General features: G+C 37.5%; 1 pseudogene; it reads left to right on the top strand.

Moving 5' to 3' along the window:
• Positions 1-721: 721 nt before the first annotated feature.
• Positions 722-17,727, top strand: LOC141575601 (large ribosomal subunit protein uL6 pseudogene; annotated as a pseudogene).
• Positions 17,728-18,966: the final 1,239 nt, after the last annotated feature.

Below are 18,966 nucleotides of genomic sequence, written 5' to 3'. Positions count from 1 at the left end.
GCTACTACGTTCAGAAACTTGGACTTCTTAATCCTTTATTGTGTACACAGTGTGTTTCTGTGTCACAATCGAAGCACAAAAGGTCACATATTTTAAAACAATTTTAAAACATTGACGTGTTTTACCTGATGGGAGTTAAATGTTCCAAATGTGCTCCCTTCAGCAGCACGCACACTCCATATTCCACATGTACACCTGGCAGCTGTGCTGTGATCCGCAGAAGTGCCGGTGAAAACGTGGACCCTGAGGCTGTCACCTCTCCTGTGCTGGGAAAACGCCATGAACACGCCTCACCCCCGCTGGAGGAGACACCCTGGCTCGTGCACTGACGCCGCCTCGGATAAATACACAGCTCCCAACCGCTCTGCCTCCAAAGCCATCCAAGCAATTTTAAAATCAATTTGGTGTTTGACAGGGAGCCATTGCCATTCCCACAGGAGAGCGGGGACGTGCTGAGGCCACTTAGTGTGAATGCAGTTCTGACAGCAGCATTTTGCAGCAGGTGAGCCTTGGCTGCGTGTTTTCTCCTAAAAGACCATTTAAAAGGGGCACGTTGATAGTCCAACCCACAGGTTAAAAGAGCAAAATCTATTGTCTCCATGTCAGCAGAAAGGCAGTTGGTGGATGCTTTCTGTTTTTAAGGCAATGATAAAGTGAAATTCTCGTCAGAGATCTAAAATGGCGATGCGGAGGGGAAGGCTGGTTCCCAATTAGCTGCCAGATGTTTGGCATCAGCACAGCGACCACGGTCATTAAACTGAGTAAAGACAGGAAGCTTCAGGAAACACCACGTCTCAGGCAGTGAGTTGAATCTAACCATTCCAGCATCCTTGTCTGTCATTTAATATGCACTGAATGATGATAATACTAAATCAATGTATTTCATTCTACATATATTTTTTAAAAGCCCATAATGATTTTCTTCACTTTTAAATCACCACTATATTTTCCATAATCAATATTATCAGTTGTAGTGGTAATCCTACTGAATTCTACAAATTAACATTACCTACCCTAACCTTTATAATTCTAGTATATTTTGGAATAGAGCCTTACTTCCTCACTTCCCAGAGAACCATTGCATTTCATTCGTAGATGAGCGATAATACAACAATAAAACTGTTTTCTCTCTGTCTTTAAAACCCTCACCTTTCATTCTAAATGGTTTGAAGCATTTTACCATGTAACTGTCTTTTGCAGATAATTTCTGATTTTGAATGTAAATGATCAGTTTTCACTACATCGAATTAATGTTAATCAATAGAATGGAATAAAGAGAGGAGGGTCTGTGTGTGTGTGTGTGTGTAGACAGATAGATATGGAAGTAATTAGAAAAAAATACCTTTTAGCTTAAAAAAACACACAAATCAAAAATCCTCTCAGAATGAATTCAGTTTAGTTAATGTATGTACTCTACAAATAAATAGTATCTTTCCTCACATTTCTGTCTCATGAAGGCACGTGGAACCTGGTGGGAAAAGTTTAGTGCAAAGAATCAATCTCTCTCTCTCTCAGTCCACAGCAGTGGCATTATGATGGAGAAGGTAGCTGTGAGTAAAATAACATGATGGAACTAGAATGCATGTAGATCTGAGGTGGGTTTTTGTCATTATCCCCAGTCGATTAGAAGCCTATCATTTTAAAACTATAGATACATTTCAACCACTCCGGAGCCTCTGAGAATATATTCCTTGCTATTATTCATATCCATTCTGAAGAGTCTGTTTGTTTCCAAATTGTCTATTTAATTTTGGAAGATGAATATATTAGTTTGATTTTTTTTTATTGAGATGAATTTCACATACAATAAAAATAATCACTTCAAAGTGTGAAATTCAGGGTCATTTAGAACATTCACAGTATTGCACAAGTACTACCTATATCAGATTTCAAACACTTTTCTTCACCCTCCAAAAAACTCTGCGTCCATTAAGCAGTCATTCTCTATTTCGTGTCCCACCAAGGTCCTGGCAACCACCAATCCATTTTGTCTCTATTCCTCTACCCTTTATTTATTTATTTATTTATTTATTTATTTATTTATTTATTTAAATTCAAGTATAGTCAGTTACAATGTGTCAATTTCTAGTGTATAGCATAATGTCCCAGTGATGTGTATATATACATGTTTGTTTTCATATTCTTTCTCATTAAAAGTTATTATAAGATATTGAATATAGTTCCCTGTGCTGTGCAGAAGAAATTTGTTTTTATCTATTTTTATATATAGTGATTAACGTTCGCAAATCGCAAACGCCCACTATTAATATTGCATATAAATATGGTGAGATAACATGTTACCTTTTGTACCTAGATTATTTCACTTAGCATAAGCTTTAGAAGTCCACACATGCTGTAGCATGCATCAGTAATTCATTTTCATGGTTGACTAATATTCCATTGTATGAATACAAGGCAATTTGTTTATGTATTCATCTGTTGATGAGTGTTTGGGTTTTTTCTCCCTGTTGGCTACAGTCAATAGTGCTGTAGTGGGCAACTGTGTTCAGATATTTGAGCACCTGTTTCAATTCGTGTGCTGGTTGGTCATTTGCATTTTTTTTTTTTTTTTAGAGAAAACTCTACTCAAGTCCTTTGCTATTTTTAATTGGATTGGTTGCTTTTTTGTTGTTAAGTTATAAGAGGTCTTTATATATTCGAGATACTAGACCCTTGTCAGATATATGGCTGGCAAATATTTTTCCCATTCTGTAGATTGTCTTTTCAATTACTTGATAGTGTCCTTTGATGCACAAAATTTATTTGTTTTTATTTTAATAAAACCCAGTTTGTTTATGTTTTCTTTTGTGGCATGTGCTTTTATTGTAATATCTACAGATCCATTGCAAAATCTAAGGTCATGAAGATTTATTCCTCTGTTTCTTCTAAGAATTTTAGGGTTTCAGTCTTACATTTAGGTCTTTGATCCAGTTTGGTGTAGTTTTTGTTTATTGTTTAAGGTATGGGTTCAGCTTCATTCACTGGCAGGTCAAAAATCCAGTTGATCACACCATATGTTGAAAAGACTGTTCTCTATCATTTAACAGTCTTGAATCCCTTTTGAAAATAAGCTGGCCATACACATATGAATTTATTTATTCACCCTCAGTTCTGTTCCATGGGTCTACTTGTCTACACTTAATGCTAGCACTACTCCGTTTGGAGTTTGATAGCTTTGTATTAAGTTTTTAAATCAGGACGTGTGAGTCATCCACCTTTGTTTTTCTTTTTCAAGATAGTCTATTTAGGGCTCCTTGAAATTCCATATGAATTAGGGACTGGTTTTTTTATTTCTGCAAAATGGTCACTAGAATTCTTATAGAGAGTTCACTGAATCCGTTGCTCACTTCAGCTGCCTAAGTAGTGGTATTGTAGTATTAGGTACTGTTGCCATCTTAGTAATAAGTCTTCCAATCTGTGAACATAGGATGTCTTTCCACTTATTTAAATTTAAATATTCTTTAATCTTTTTCAGCCATGTTTTGTAGTTTGCAGTGTACAATCTTTCACCTCCTTGGGTAAGTTTATTCCTGGGTATTTTAGTTTTCAGATGTTATTGAAAATGAAATTGTTTCCTTAGTTTCCTTTTCAGGTAATTTATTACTAGTGCATCAGAACACAACGCAGTTTTGTGTGTTGATCTTCTATCCTGCCAATTTGCTAAACTATTTTCTAGCAATAATAGTTTCTTAAAGATCATATTGCCTGGAGAAGAATAGCCCACAGACAGGTTAAAACAGACAAACAATGCTTTGAGAATAAGGGCTGTTCTGCTTCTTTTAGAGTAGGGACCAGGGTCCCGCACTAGGTACATGAGCTGCTTTCTTCAATACCATTACAAAGCCATGCAGAGCGTGGGACAGGGGCAAACAAAAACATCATTAAGCTCTCTTACCTTTTTTTTAAGTTGCCTTTTTAAAAAAGTTAGTGTACGCTTGTAGGCGTCAAGTTTGACTATTTTTCATAGCTCTGCCAAAGTTCTTCTAATAATGACGGTCTTTGCTCGAATTTGTGATGTCTCTTTGGAAACAGTGTCCTTAGAGCTGCCTATGTTTGTTTGATTTTTTTCATGGCAATCAGACAGTTCAATTTGAATAACATTAAGCAAAAACAGGCATTTTAATAGAGTATCCTTTGGTTAGTCAAAGGAGTTAATCTATGAAAAAAAACTGATCCCACAAAATCATCACAGAAAGCAACCAAGTAGCTCTAGGAACCTCAAAAGCTGAAAACAGATTCATCAACAGGGTGTTGTCACCATAATAATTCAGATCCAACGTCTTCACATCTGTTCAATGTTCAAACGCTAAGGATTAAGGATCTTTTTGTACTCTAACCCTGGAGTTGTTGGATGATTGATTGTCATAGCAATAATATGGAGTGAAAGAGGGCAAGTTGTCTAAAAGAAAGGATGACACTCAGAAATGAAAATGAAATGGCCCCTAAAACACAGAGGGACCGGGTTAGGGAAACACAGGCTGCTTACAAACCCCCATTCCAACCCGTTCTGAATACATGTGCACAATAACATACATCGTTCCAGTGCCTAAAGCTGCAAACCCACTTCTACTCGATTTTAGAAGCTTCTTTGAGAACCCGGGAGGTAAAGGCTACTAACTGTCCAGTTAGATTCTAAAGGCAACACTGCTGGGGTCCTGAGACTCGGTGAGTGCCTCAGCACTTGATCCAAGCTGAGCGGTGGTGCGGATTCACTGCCTTACCCTAGTCTGCCCTGAAAACGTCGTTTATTTTTTGAGTGTGAAATCCACGCAGCTAAATCAGACCAGGAGACTCTTGTCTATACAATCATGGAAAGATTGTTTTATTTAAATTGTACTTCCTAAATTTTGTTTAAAAGACATGCCTATGAATCTCAGCTGTTTTTGTGATTGAAGATAAACCCACAGTGTTAGTGCACAGTAGAAAATAAATCAAACAAGAAAATATAGTCTTCGAAAAAGACTAAGGAAGAAGAAAGTGGGGTAAGAATGCGGTGTCAACCTTTACTCTTAATCTCCCATCAGAATGTCCAGAATTATCATTTGATATTTGTGGAATTTCTTAGGCTGTTTGCATGCTACATATTTACTATTCCAGTATTTTCTTTATTCTAATACATTATTTTGGAGATGTTACTATTCCTACACATGGGGCCCAGCTGATGTATTTTTCTTCATTTTTAGGACATTTCTGTTTATGCTTACAACAATTCCAAGGAAAAATGTTTTTCTTTGTCATAGAGAATAAATCAGGAATTTCAGCTTTTATATGTGCAAGCTACAGATTTATTAGAGGGGAGGAAATATATTAGTTTCATGATATTTGGCTTCAGTATTTCATGTGTGTACTTTCCCACTGTGGATATTCACGTATCAAAAAGTAGTCAAAAAAACTGGAGAGAAAAGTATACTAAATCTGGCTTTATTCTGACTCTATGTGCTTCATTCCAGTCTTTGTATTTAGAACCATGGCCGCGAGCATCTATCCCATAATGATGATTGGAAGGACAATAGAATCAGGGTCAGTTATTTAAGGACCAAAAATGTAGCAGACATGCCTTACAGTTCTAGTGAAGAACAAATAGACTATTTCCATTATGATGTTTGTTTATGTTTAATTTACTCAGGTCAGAGATATTTTTACATAAAACAATTAAGAGGTAGTTATTGACCTAAAGGAATAATTTATCTAACAATCTGATATTAGAAGCCAATCAGTTGAAATGAAATGCAAATCTGGAAATATGCTAATTAATCTTAGCAGAAGGTCAAATACATGCCGCCTGCTTCACATGTGTTATTGCTCTAGAGACGTAGAGCAGGGTGCTAACTGTCCTTGTATTAAAGCACACAATGTGTTCTTCTGTGGTTATCTTTTGAATATCTCAGGGCAGAGGTTTTGTAGAGATAATCTTTGATTCATTTCTTTATCGTGTTTATTTATTTCTCTCCACAAACGAAGGCGTGATTTACCTGTTTGGTCAGAGAGAAAGAGCATGATCTCAACTGAGTTACGAAATTTAGCCATCTACAGTAATAGACATTTGATGTCATAATCCCCCCAAAATTCAGCGTCTTCCATAAATACAACTCTTAAGATGCCTCGGACGTGAAAGGGAGCTTTGTATATCTGAGAAGCACACACAGGCCTGAGAGGAGCTGCTCCCATCTCAGAGACGGTCAGACTGAGGAGCCGGATTGTGTGACAAGGGGCCGGCTGCGGTGGAGCTTGCCTGTGCTTTTGTTCTCTCACCCATTCGGTTCATTGCCTGGTTCTTCTGCATTTCCAGTCAGAAAGTAACACTCTGGGTTGGGAGTGAATGAAGGAGGTATAAGTGAGCTTCTGTCCTCTGAGCATCTCCTAGTCCCCGTCGCCGTATATTCCCCTCCACTTCAGGGTGATGGAGAAGGGATTACCTTCACTGTTTAACAGAAGCCCTCGTCACGTCACGTCCAGATCACAGACATCACCTTTATCACCTTCGAAATTCGAAGTGTATGTGGGTCTTTCCAGGATCGTTTATTCTATTCCCTGCCTATCTTCAATCTGATGCCAGCACTATTTTAATTATTTAAGTTTTAGGATTGTTTCTACCTGATGGTCTAAACGCACTGGCTTTAGGTCAAAATTCTAAGAATGATCAGAACAGAATTAGTCCTGTGAGTAAACTTCTATCCTGCCATTCTCGTGAGGCTAAAGACTCAGAATGACAGTGTCTGGGTCGCAATACAGAGAGAAGGAAGCAGCTGTCTGAATGACCACAGCCCCTCCCCTACAACCCATGCCCACAAAAACTGGTGTTGTCTGGCACCCCCAAAGGTAGGAAGCAGACACCGCCGTTACCACCGCCACAGGAGAAGCCCCCTCTCAGCCTGACTGTATCACTTCAAATCTCGCTCCGTGCCTCTTTCTGTGGAAGCTAGGTCGCAAGAGCCAAGAGCTAGACTACCAGGGAGAGTGGAGTTGAGCTGGAGTTGAGAGAACCAATCACTGTTATACGTCCTCACCTCGCCCTCACCTTTAACTAGTCATAACTGATAAACAAAATCATGCCATCAATGCGACCTAATACCTTCACCTAATATAAACCAATCACTCATTTAACCGAAGAGAAGCAAATAAATGAAAAACAAACAAATTCCAATTCTTCCCCAAAGGGAAGTCACAAGATCTGACTAATCACAGTACCCATTTCTGAGCAATATCCTTTCCTTCTCAAGTACAACAACTTGAGATTCTGTCCCCTACTGGGTCGTTGGGTGTCACTCAGTCTTGGTAGCTGACTGGTCTAACATTCACACGTGTCCTACAAGAATGATTTTGTTCATATTGTTTTGAATACGTGTGTGTTAATATATGAAGGAACAAATAATTGATAAATAACACGTGCTCCTTTTCAGTTTTTGTGATTATTCCTCCCAGGGTATGATATGTTGAAGACTCCCCATGCACTCTGCTGCCAAATGTGTCTCCTACTCAAAGGTTCTTTGGGTAAAGTGGATTTTTTCAGTTCACTTATTCTTGATTCTGAATCATGATTCTCTTTGCCTGTGGGCGTCTGCGTTTCAATTACCATGACTGTCATTCCTCTCTTTTTTCTGTTAGGAGACACATCCCTAGCTTCCATATGAAGTCACGCTAAATATTTCCTTCTGTTATATTTTCCATAGTACAGGGTCCTTTGTAAGTCCCAGGAAGACTTTATAAGCCTAGTTTCCAGTATTTAAATTTGCTATGGCCAATTAGATTACTGTTTTTTTTTTTTAATTTATTCAGGCCCAGCACATTACCGTGCAAGGTAAAATTTGTGCAGAGCATATTTCCCCATCCATTTGACGTTTACCTCAGCGGTGGGATTTGTTTGGTCAATGGAATTGATAACGAAATTGCAGTCTCACTAGTTCTGAGCCAAGACTTCTAGAAGCTACTCATCTTCAGAAGGGTAGATGGCCTAATTTAGTAAAGTTGTTCCTAGGAAGATTTTAGGGACCTCATTAAGTTGGTAAATGATAAGGCGAAATGAAACTGCTAACGGCAGCTGGTCAAGCAAACATCCTTGGTACTAATTAGCTCTGCAGTACGAAATGCAGGAAACATTGGTCCTTGGCAACCTCCGTCTGGCCGACCAGAGTGTTTGGTGCCAGTCAGCTACCTGCAGACGGAGAACATTACTTGACTAAAGGCATCTATGTCTTGGAAAATAGAGCATTGGGAAAAATTATGAGCAGCAAGAAGCTATTAAACAAATATGTTTATAAGGGCAGCTGATACAGCGCAGAGAAATAATGTAGCAAATTCCGACTTCAGCAGGAAAGAATGAGTCTGCCAATTTGGAGCTCAGAGTCTCAAAGAAATATAGTCAAACAGAAAGTCACTACTTGTTAGAAGAACCAGTTAAGTTTAATTTTGTTTGTTAAATTCCATAACCCACCATCTTGATATACTTAAACGGGGTCCAACTGGATAGTCAAGGTTAGTGAAGGGTCTGGAAACGTTTTCCAGATTGTATGAATGATAAGATTTTTACATTATGCACAAATTACAACAAAAACTTACAACAGAGTTATGAGTGAAATAACTCAGGGTATTCTCTGGGATGAGAGTTGATGAGGATAATTTGCTGGTTTTTTCTGCTCCCGGTTGTGTGTGGCTCAGACAGAATTTCCTGTCAGGAGTTTGTTCTCATACTCCTTAGGGGAAAGGAGATTGCCTCAGGTTAACTGACTGGCACGTTCTTTACCTAACATATATTTTGTAATTTTTTTTTTTTATTTATGTCCTCTGTAATGATAGAAAGAACAAACAAGGTTGAATCCAGGAGAAATTTGTCATTCCTTTACAAACTTGACGTTGAAATGAGTGTCTATATTGCTTTGTAAAGAGATATGTTCCCTTACAACAAAGAGCCTGGACAGTTTCCGGGGCACGGTGGGGTGGGGTAGGGTGGACCTAAAAACAAATGTGATCATTTTTCACAACATAGATTAGTAAGCTTGCTGTCCCTTTGCTGATATGTGTTTTCACACTGGAACCAGGGGCTCTGAGTTCTAGAAATACAAATGGAAGTGCGCATAGGATGGATCCTGATTCACAGACCGCACTCCAAGTCTTCAAACTTGACAAGTCTTTTTTTTTTTTTCCGGAAGAGCTTTTGGGAATGCTTGACAAAAATCAATGAAAACACTAGGTTTTCTGGTGTCTTTACTGCCTACTGTGCTATTAGACGCCAGGAAGAATGAAATCTCATGAACCCTTCTCAGTGTTACTGACTCTCTCCCATCTGACAGTTCCCCCCTTGATCCTGATGGGCCCACATTCTTTCGCTTTATAATTTAGGAATGCTAAATTGAGGACCGTCAATTTCGACTCCGTCTCTTCCGCATGTTTGTGACTGACGGCTTCCACGGTGATCAGTCATTTGTCTCAGTCTGGGCAGCCTCTGCGTCTCAGCTCTGCTCACTAAAAAGATTTAAAATTGCTTTTGAACTTCGGGGTGGAGGCCATGGACAAATATGGCCCTGAAGAGCATCTTCCGTGACTTTGATTCTCAGATGGCATTCAGATATGCTACTCATTCTTCCAAAGTCCTCACCTACCCCTTCACCTCTGCTCAGTTTACAAATGTTTATTTTTGTTCAGTCTGACCTGCTGGGGCAGAATGCAAAAACTGCCTCTACCAATTTCTCTGAAACTGCCTTTACCAATTCCTGTTTTCTAGACCGTTTGGTTTATCCATGCAGTCAACCTGTGCATGCCGCTTGTGGTGTTTGCCCACTGGCACTACGACCTGAGTATCTGGTGGAAATCTTGCTAGTCACGTTTATAACAGTAATAGGTGTGGAGAACAAGCAGAGAACCACTGTGACTGTGACTTCTGACAGTTTTGACTTAAATAGTTGATGCCCATTTGGGAAGCGTTGGCTGAAACAAGCACTGTGCCCCCATGTTCTGCCGCGCGTTCACATCTACACTGAAACTGGAATTTGGGCTCCTGTTTCTCAAAGAGTCTCTATGTGCAGGGTTGGAACTGGAGTGACTCTCATGCCCACCCTGGGCATTTATTACAAAGCATTGCCAAAAGAGTCGATCAACAGTTTCAGCTGGAAATCTGGTCCCCTGGGTCCCAGCTGTACGATACATGCCTTTATGCAGCTGCTCCTCTAACTTTAGACTTCTCATAATCCACACAATCAATTGATGGAAAAAACTATCTGCAAAATCAATTCCTCCCACTGTTTCATTGAAGAGCAGGGAGCTTGTCTGACTGTTTGCTCAAAATATTTTATACTGATCTTAACATGTACTTTTTTTCACAAATTTGCATATCAGTGATTGAGAAGTCAATCAACTTACAATTATAATTATAATCTGATCTTGCACATGACATATTAGCATAAATAACAGTGAGTGGTAATGTGGAGTTGATGAAACATGCTATACAAATAATTTTTAGATGACTGCACAAATAAATTGTCAACTAAATGGACTTCAATATGCAATAGATGGTACATTGGCCAGGAAATCCTAAAAATAGACAAAAGGAAACTTCCTGGGAGTTTTGAACTTTTTGACAGAGCATCGGAGTCATGTCTGCTACAGACGGGATCTCAGTTTCCTGAGTCTGCTCACGTTAGTAGTGTATATTTTATTCAGATATTGCATCTATGGGAGACTTTGAGTCATAAAGCCTGGGATATCCATCATGATACCTATTAACATAAGTTTTTTTGGCTGAATCATTCATCTTAGTAAACTAAATAAGCTTCCCCAAGATTTTAAACTAAATAAGCAGAAATGTGATCCCTGAATGGCATAGATATGTCTTCCCTGCCATTGACAGAGGCATTTTAGAGACACATAAATTCAAGAGATAGTCTCATTCACCCAGGGATGTTAAGGCCTGTGCTAGAGTGAGGAAAGGTCCTTGTTAGAAAAACCAGTGACTCACCTGATAAAACTCTGTATTTGTATCAATTTTCAGGAGGAGATCCAAGGAAAATCATGACCTACTTACTGTAAGAGAAATATTGCTGTAGGAAAAAAAGATTGAATCACGACTGCGGACATAGATAACATAACAGAATCCTGCAAGTTGTAAAAGCAATGTGGGCAAGGCTTCAGATAATTTCATCGAATAGGATATTGCCTCTGATTAAAGCTCCGATATTAGTCACACACAACTAAAACAAAAAATCAAAAACAGAACAACAACAGCGACATAGGACTGTTGCTATTGTTCATATGCTTAATGGAACGCTTGTCAGCAAAAAGAAAAAAGATACAAGAACAATTGCTCAGAAAAAATCACAATATTATAAAAGATAACACATAATAAAGTAAAAGAAAAAACAGCATATATATGTGTATATATGTTACTTTTTACTTTATATATCATGATACTATATTTTATACATTTTATATATTTTATGCATTATGATATAAGGTATATTTTATATATACATTTTATACATTTATATATTTCATACATTATGATACTATAGACTGAAACAGATTGGAACATACCTTTGCTCTTTTTGTCATACATTCTTTAGTGGTTCTTTCACTAACTACCTGGAGATGCTCTTCTCTCCTAGTGTTTCTATTTTGCTTTTCTGTGAATAGTTACATACTTTCACTCTCACAATTGTTGGCTGGACTAACTTTTCCTTGCGTGCTGCTAGTGAGGTGGAAAGACCGCCAATTCTCACTAAACTGCACAGATGCCCCTCCTCTCCCGGGGAGCACAGCTGGACTCAGACCAGGAGATGCCCAGGGGCTGGTGTTCGTGAATACAGCGTGGACAGAAGTGAGACCAGGAAAGGGTGCGTGTGGGGAAATCCACACTCTCATTCCCTCCTCTACTGTCCAGGCACAGAGGTTTCTGTGGGCAACTTCTAGGGTTTAGGGGGGTACCGACGTGGAAGGAGCCAGGCTCTCTGATTCTAGGTAAAGCTGTGTGCTGAACCTTTGCATTGGAATTTATTATGGACAGAAGATAAAAGCTGATTTTGTTAGGCTACTGAGACTTGCGAGTTATTTGATAATATTAGTTTATCTCAACTAATATAAACCATGACTTCTTAGGTAAGACAAAACATGCTGTGAGTTTAAACGTTGGTACTTTGGAGGAAATATTTATTTTCTGACTGGTAGCTTTTTAAGATTTTCTTTTTAAAGTTGATTTTCCAATGTTATAATTAAATGTGTAGAGGCATAGATTAACTTTTGAGGTTTTTGATAAAGTGGCCTCTTTAAGTAGAATCAAAACAGAAATCCTTATGGATGTTTGAACTACAACTCAAAAGATTACATGTATTCATTTTGCATAATTTTCTGAGTAAAGTTCAAAAAGAAGTTATTTAATTTCTTTTGAAATCTAGGGGATCCTCTGTTCTTGCTTCCTTCATGTTCAAGTGTGGATGCAGTTCCTCTGGTAGTTATTATACTGGACATGGGGTCTGTGTATTCAGCATGAACCCCCTATCTCTGACTTCTGACACCCAAAAGATAAAAGGACAGCTTTCTCTGTTACGTCATTTGGTCTGATAGTTCCGGTAGTATATCCGGTTGTTGGACAGTGTTTAATATTGGGCATTCTGTAGTGATGAAAAGACAAGAAGATAATTTTCCAATGGTTGTGTGTTTTAAGGAAGCCTGTCATGTCCTATTGGAAGCCCCTAAGCTGTCACCTCTTCCTGCCTGTTCAGTGTCTCAAGGATAGAGGTTATTCCACACTATTTGTTTAATTCACTGTGAAATTCAGGAATTCAGACGTGGCAGGTCTGCAGTTGGGGCAGATGAAATATTGCCTCTGGGGATCAAAAGAATCCCAAGTACTGGGCTAAACTCTCCTCTGTCCTTGGGTCTGTGCTCTGATGCTGCTAGCCGGGTGACTGCCAGCTCCCGGAGGACAAGTTGCTTCATTCTTCTCCTGCAATTTCCTCAACAGAGCTAAAGGCTACAGAGGCTGCAGACGGAATCGTTGCCTCGATGTCTCAACAGCCGTCTGGCTGAGGAGAGCGTGCTGTTTGGAGTCTGCAGTGTGAGAAGGGAGCTACATTTAATTAAATTACCTCTAATCAACAGTTGTGTCTTTTTAACAGAAGAAATGTGAACGTCCTTTATCTCTCATCTCTCAGAACACCTAGCGTCTCCTATCACGTTCCTTGTGAAATCATCATCGTTACTGTTGACTTCATAGGAATTTTGATAGACGACCTGTGCATCTCCTGTACTAGGTTTCCTCTTCATTTAACTCATAAATCAGTTCGTTGTCTTCTTTGAAGTTGACTCAGCTCCTTTCCTTTGACTATTTTTTGGTTGTGTCATAGAATGAATAAATGTGTGTGTGCATGTGCATGGCCTTCACGCAAGCTGCACAGAGGTTTTATAATGTATCTTTGTTAATCTTTTATACATGACCGCTAGTTTGAAAAGTTGTTCTGAGTTAAATTTCTAGAATATTAGAAACAAATCTTTACTGGGAATATTTTAACGTGCAGTTTTATACTTGATAATTCTGCTATCAATCAGATTCCTGGTGAGCAAGTAATATTTTCTCTCTATCTATCTATCCATCAGCTATGCATATCTTTGGAATTTAACTTTACTTTGAATAAAATTGACATTCTGATAATTTTTTTAAAAACTTTTTTTTTCTGCAGTAGTTCTCGTTCCATTCATATTTCTCTAAATACAACTGTCACACACACGCTTCGGTTTCAGGAGTCATCATCTCTTTTGACTTTAGAAATTTCTGTATAAATTTATTGCTATTTTATTTGTCTTTTCTGGATTTATTAAGCAGATACTAGAACTCTCTGATCTTCCACATTTTCTAAAGTCTTATTTAGCATTTTCTAACATGTTATATTTTGTTCTCTGTTTTGAAAACATTCTAAACTTTGTCTTCCTGGATTTCATCTTTAAAAAAATATTTTAGCAATGATACTATAATTATCAGTAACTCTCATTTTCTGATTGTTCCATTTCATGCCAACTGTTTTGTTTCTCCTAAGCTAATAATATATTCATGAATATCTCAGAAACTGTACATTAGTGAAATGTTATGTTCTGGCTAAACAAGGTGGAAATATCATTCTTTAATAATAGATTAGAGAAAGAACTCATCAGGGTCAAAATGACTCGGCCATCTAGTCAAAAATAGAAAAGCTGTAATACATTTAGGCAGTAGAAGCAGGCTGTGCCTGGAAAAAGGGGAAAATCTCATGTTACTGCTCAAAGAGGATCCAAAAGAAAGTGATACACAAAAACCGGGCCACACATCACTTTTGACATATTATTCCACCTGAATGAGAAGCAGTACTCTGACCTGTGGCCTCCAAAGATTCTCACCTGTCAGATCAGTCATCCTCCCTGTCATCGCCTCCTGCTGGTCTGTAGTGAAAACATTACGTACATAAGTGAACGTTAACAGATCATTGAAAGATGCAATCGCATGCATTATTTTCTACAATTTGAAACGCTCTCCCTTTAGCTTCTTAGAAAGTACAATGTGCTTTGATTATATTGTTTATATAGGAAGCAGCAACAGAATGCCAAGTAGTAGAGTTATAGACTCTTTCTTATTGTAAACATGGCCTGTGACCCATTTTTGTACAGAGATATGTGTCTGGAAGCTTTTGTATATTGCAAAGAATAACTTTGCTCTTACGAATGAAATACTCCTGAGAGAAAGGGCTGTGAGAAGATACATTCTAGCAGCTTGATAGTTTATTATGTGTAACTGCTCAGAGTATTTCATGAACACATTTCAAATCTCTGTAGATGCATCGTGATAGATAAGTGAATTTCAATTTTGAGACGTAGTCACAAAGGAAAAGTAATTGAAGCATCTCCATTAAGAAGTGCAGTCCAACTTGTTAAAACAGGGCCAGGAAAATGGATGATTTCTACCCCTAATGCTTGATGATTGTGAGAGTGAGGACAATTTCCAGTCACCATATGATGCTAACGCCAGTTGTCAGAAGGAGTGTTTACAGCCGGAGTAGCAACCTGGAGGTCATGTTGACTTATGGGACCCATGTACTTAGAAAACATATACATGTGAATGCCTTCACTATTAAAAGAAAGTTTAGATCACTTGTAACCTAGCAATCCTCAAATTATTTTTCTTTCATTCCCTCCAACAAATCTAAAAATAATATGTCAATTTTATTATGTAGAATTATTATTTTATTAGAGTCTATCATTGACAGTGTTTTCCTTTAGGACCCTACATTAATTCCTTAATTTATAATACTTTCTTAATTAATAATATGTACATTCATAGCTCTTTATTTCCCCTTTGTTAAATTAGTCTTCTTTTTCAATTAAATGGAATTTTCAAGTCTACAGTTGTGAGAACTCTCTGAACAATTTTTACAAAAAGTTGCCTTTCCATTACAAATGTTCAAAATCTCTTCTTGAAAAAGTACCATTGTCCTATGTCAAATGTAACAGAATTTTCTCATTGCCCCCTGGTGAATGTTTGCATTAGACAACTCTTCCTTCCAACTGTTAATCCAACTCTGATGAAAACTCAAACCAGATTGACAACCTAATAGGTTCAGAGATAGATGGTGAAACTCAAGTGATTTCTTCCTTTGAAAAAGGGACTGATGAAAAAACATAGGCTTCCTTTGGAGTTAAAGGAGAAATGATTTGGTGTTTTATTTCCCAAGGGTCAGTATGTTACAGGCTAGTTTCTTTTCTTTCCCCTTTGAGGAACTATATCCTATTTATGAATAATACCTTTTGAAACCCCAGCATTCATTTGATATAAAAAATAAAGGCAGCACATTTACAGAAAGGTTATGAGTGTGTCACAGAAATCTGCTGGCCTATATTCTATCCCTTTAAAATCGGCTCTGGTCAAATGAACATCACTCTTCCAAGTAAGAACTTTATCCCACACTACAAATGTGCTTAAAGCTTATTACCAGGCATAATTCCCAATTCCCAGCTATATTCTGAGCAGTAGAAAAGGCAGAGACTAGTCACATTCAGTAGCTTCATTTCCCCCAAACTTGTGGAATTCTAAACTCTGATAATTTTTCTTCTTTATCCCCAGCAATACATGATATATTATGGCCCACTTGACTGCTTAAGTATTATTAAGCCTGGAAAAAATGATTTTCTTAAAACTATCAACATTATTTTGAGACTAAAGTAACATCTTTAACAGTGCTTACTGTTTATAATTTAACTTTTTTTTTTCAAAAATCCTTTAGCAATTGAAATGAAATGAGAAATAATTTCCAAAAATTAATATACATTTCTCTGATACAAGATGCCTTTAATGTGATTAGTTGGGCTTGCATTATTTTTTAGTAAAATGTATTTTATTAGTATAATAAACTTTTTTTTTAAATTTCTTGAGAAACAGAAGTTTGTGGCATAAATATATCATCAGATCAGGAAAGGGTTAAAAAATAAAGTTAATCACATTTAAATTAAGATGTAAAACTCAGTATCTAATTTAGGTTCAGAAGCCAACAATAATAGATGTATTTAAGAAAAGCATTTTAAGCTTTTACTGTCTAAATTGAACTGACCAAAGCTTAGCTCTTATAGGAAGGAACAAAATAAGGAATTGTCTGTGCAAAAAAGGTATAAAATTAATTCAATAGCAGAGATAGAAGACCAGGCGGAACAAAGAGGTGGGAGGGGTGGGAGGGGGACAGGTGGGGAGATCCTCAAGCCTACTGTTGATTAAAAGAAAGATTTCAGAGCTCTACATTATAAAAATCTATTCCAAACTAGCATCTTTCTTCACTGCGTTTTCATGCCACTTTGAGCATTTAATCCTCTTCACATTGTGTCTTGGCTTTCTATGGCTTAATATCACATTAATACCTTCCTTATTTTCTGTTCACCACCAAAGCTTGTGTAAGGAGTAACCAGCTGAGCAATTACTTAAGGCATCAGTCCTTAAGGTGTACCAAACAATTTCTGGAATACATTTGAATGATTATCTCAGCTAACTCACATAACCCATACGTCACCCCTTCTGTAAGAGTGAAGAGTATTTGGTTCTGATCCTGTACTGTCTTTGAGAGGTCAACACCAACACTATCTATCTGCTTTGTATTTTGCAACAAATAAATACTAATTCAAGGGTGTGGTTATAGGGCAGGGCCACCAAAATTTAAATGTCAGTCACTTGCATGTAACAGGTGAATTCTAAGAGATCTTTTCCCTGCAAGAGTGAAAACCATTCTCAGCAATCAGACTGTTGATATTCCAGAAAATGTTGACATTACTCTGAAGAGAGGTGCAGTTATCATGAGGCACCCCAGAGGACTTCAGTCACATCAACGTAGAACTCATTCTCCTTGGAAAGTAAAAGAGACTCTCAGTTGACAATGGGGAAATATAAAAGAACTGGCTATGGTTTCTACTATCCACGTACAGGGCTTCCTTTCCAAGATGAGATCTGCACGTGCCCACTTCCCCATCAATGTTGTTATTCAGGAGAACAGGTCTCTTGTTCCAATCTGAAATGTCTTGAGTGAAAAACGCATCCACAATGTTAGGATGAGACTAGGCAGCCCTTGTTCAGTATCTCAAACCCCAAAAGATGAGTTCAGTCTTAGAGGAAACGCATTAAACTTGTATCACGTTCAGATGTTTTGACTCAGCAGGCCACAAGAGTTAAACACAAGGAAATTTTCAGATCCTATCTATGATTCTGGAAAAGGAATAGTTCAGCAGGCTGATGAATAATATTTAAGAATTTTCCAGCTAGGAAAAAACAAAAAGCCAGATGATTCTTAAGATCTACTTGTGAGGTTTTAAAGATGCAAAAGCCCTGCATTAAAAAACAAAAAGGAATCAGTACTTGTTGCAGTACTGTTTATCAAGAATAAGTTATTAATTGTTTAATTTAAAACATGTATATGCTTGCTTTTTCATCTAATCATCAAGTATTATTGAACACATGTAAGACTTTGGACACTGTTCAACAATCTGGAGATGGCAGGAAACAAGATACAGCATGTGGAACTATTTGGAAGCAAGCATATGAGGGGCCTATTAGATGTTTGAGAACTTATTAAGTGTCTGTACTGTCTTGGAGACATGGTCATTCGGAAATAAAAGAAATTTCCTGAAGGCAAAGTCCCCTGGTATATGGGAAGGGGAGCCTAGGCGGATGGTGAACTCCATCCTGCCCAGGTCCTTGAGTACCTCCCCGGGTACATCAGGGAGGGGCCAGGGCCTGAGTTTTGGAGCATCTCAAGTATTTACTTTACCAAAATGATAATTGATACTCATAGAACAGAATGAACTAAACAGAAGTCACCAGAAAAATGAGAGCATAGCTACTATAAAAGTTAAACTGAATAAACAATATCACAATAAAATTTGACAACAAAAATGTATCAGACATGTCAATTACATGTAAATATTCTCAGTGAGCTCAACTGGGATATATGTTACTTAAAGAAAACTAAAAATAGTTTGAATATATAGATTGATGTTAAAGTTGGCATTAAAGATTCAAATATAGATTGATACTAAAGGTTCCCATAAATATGCATACATAAATGTAATAAAAAATTAGGCCACAGAAACAGAAAGGAGAAAAGCCATAGAAAATAGAGATAATGTTGAAGTTATGGAAAAAATTAAAACATCAACATCTGTATAAAAGAAGTTAAAAATATAAACAGATTAAACGTTTAAGTGAGAGTGTATAAAAATTAAAAGAATATTTTCCAGAGAACAGGACTTTTCTATAACTTATAAAACTGAACAAATGCAAGCATTGTAGGAGCCATGACTTTTCAGTCTGTTATATAATTAATGCTCATTTTACTATAATCAAATGTTTATTCCTTCATAGGAGCTGTATTTCAGAGTGCAAGAAAAAGAATTGCAGTGGCACTGGATAGATCACACTCATGTTCTGACTATTATTTTTACATAATTTTTGAAATATCGTGAACATATTCAGCTTGACTT

The sequence above is a fragment of the Camelus bactrianus genome, chromosome 30 (genome assembly GCF_048773025.1).
Source record: "Camelus bactrianus isolate YW-2024 breed Bactrian camel chromosome 30, ASM4877302v1, whole genome shotgun sequence".
Taxonomy (NCBI): Eukaryota; Metazoa; Chordata; class Mammalia; order Artiodactyla; family Camelidae; genus Camelus; species Camelus bactrianus.
This window is presented reverse-complemented; position numbering and strand designations above follow the sequence as displayed.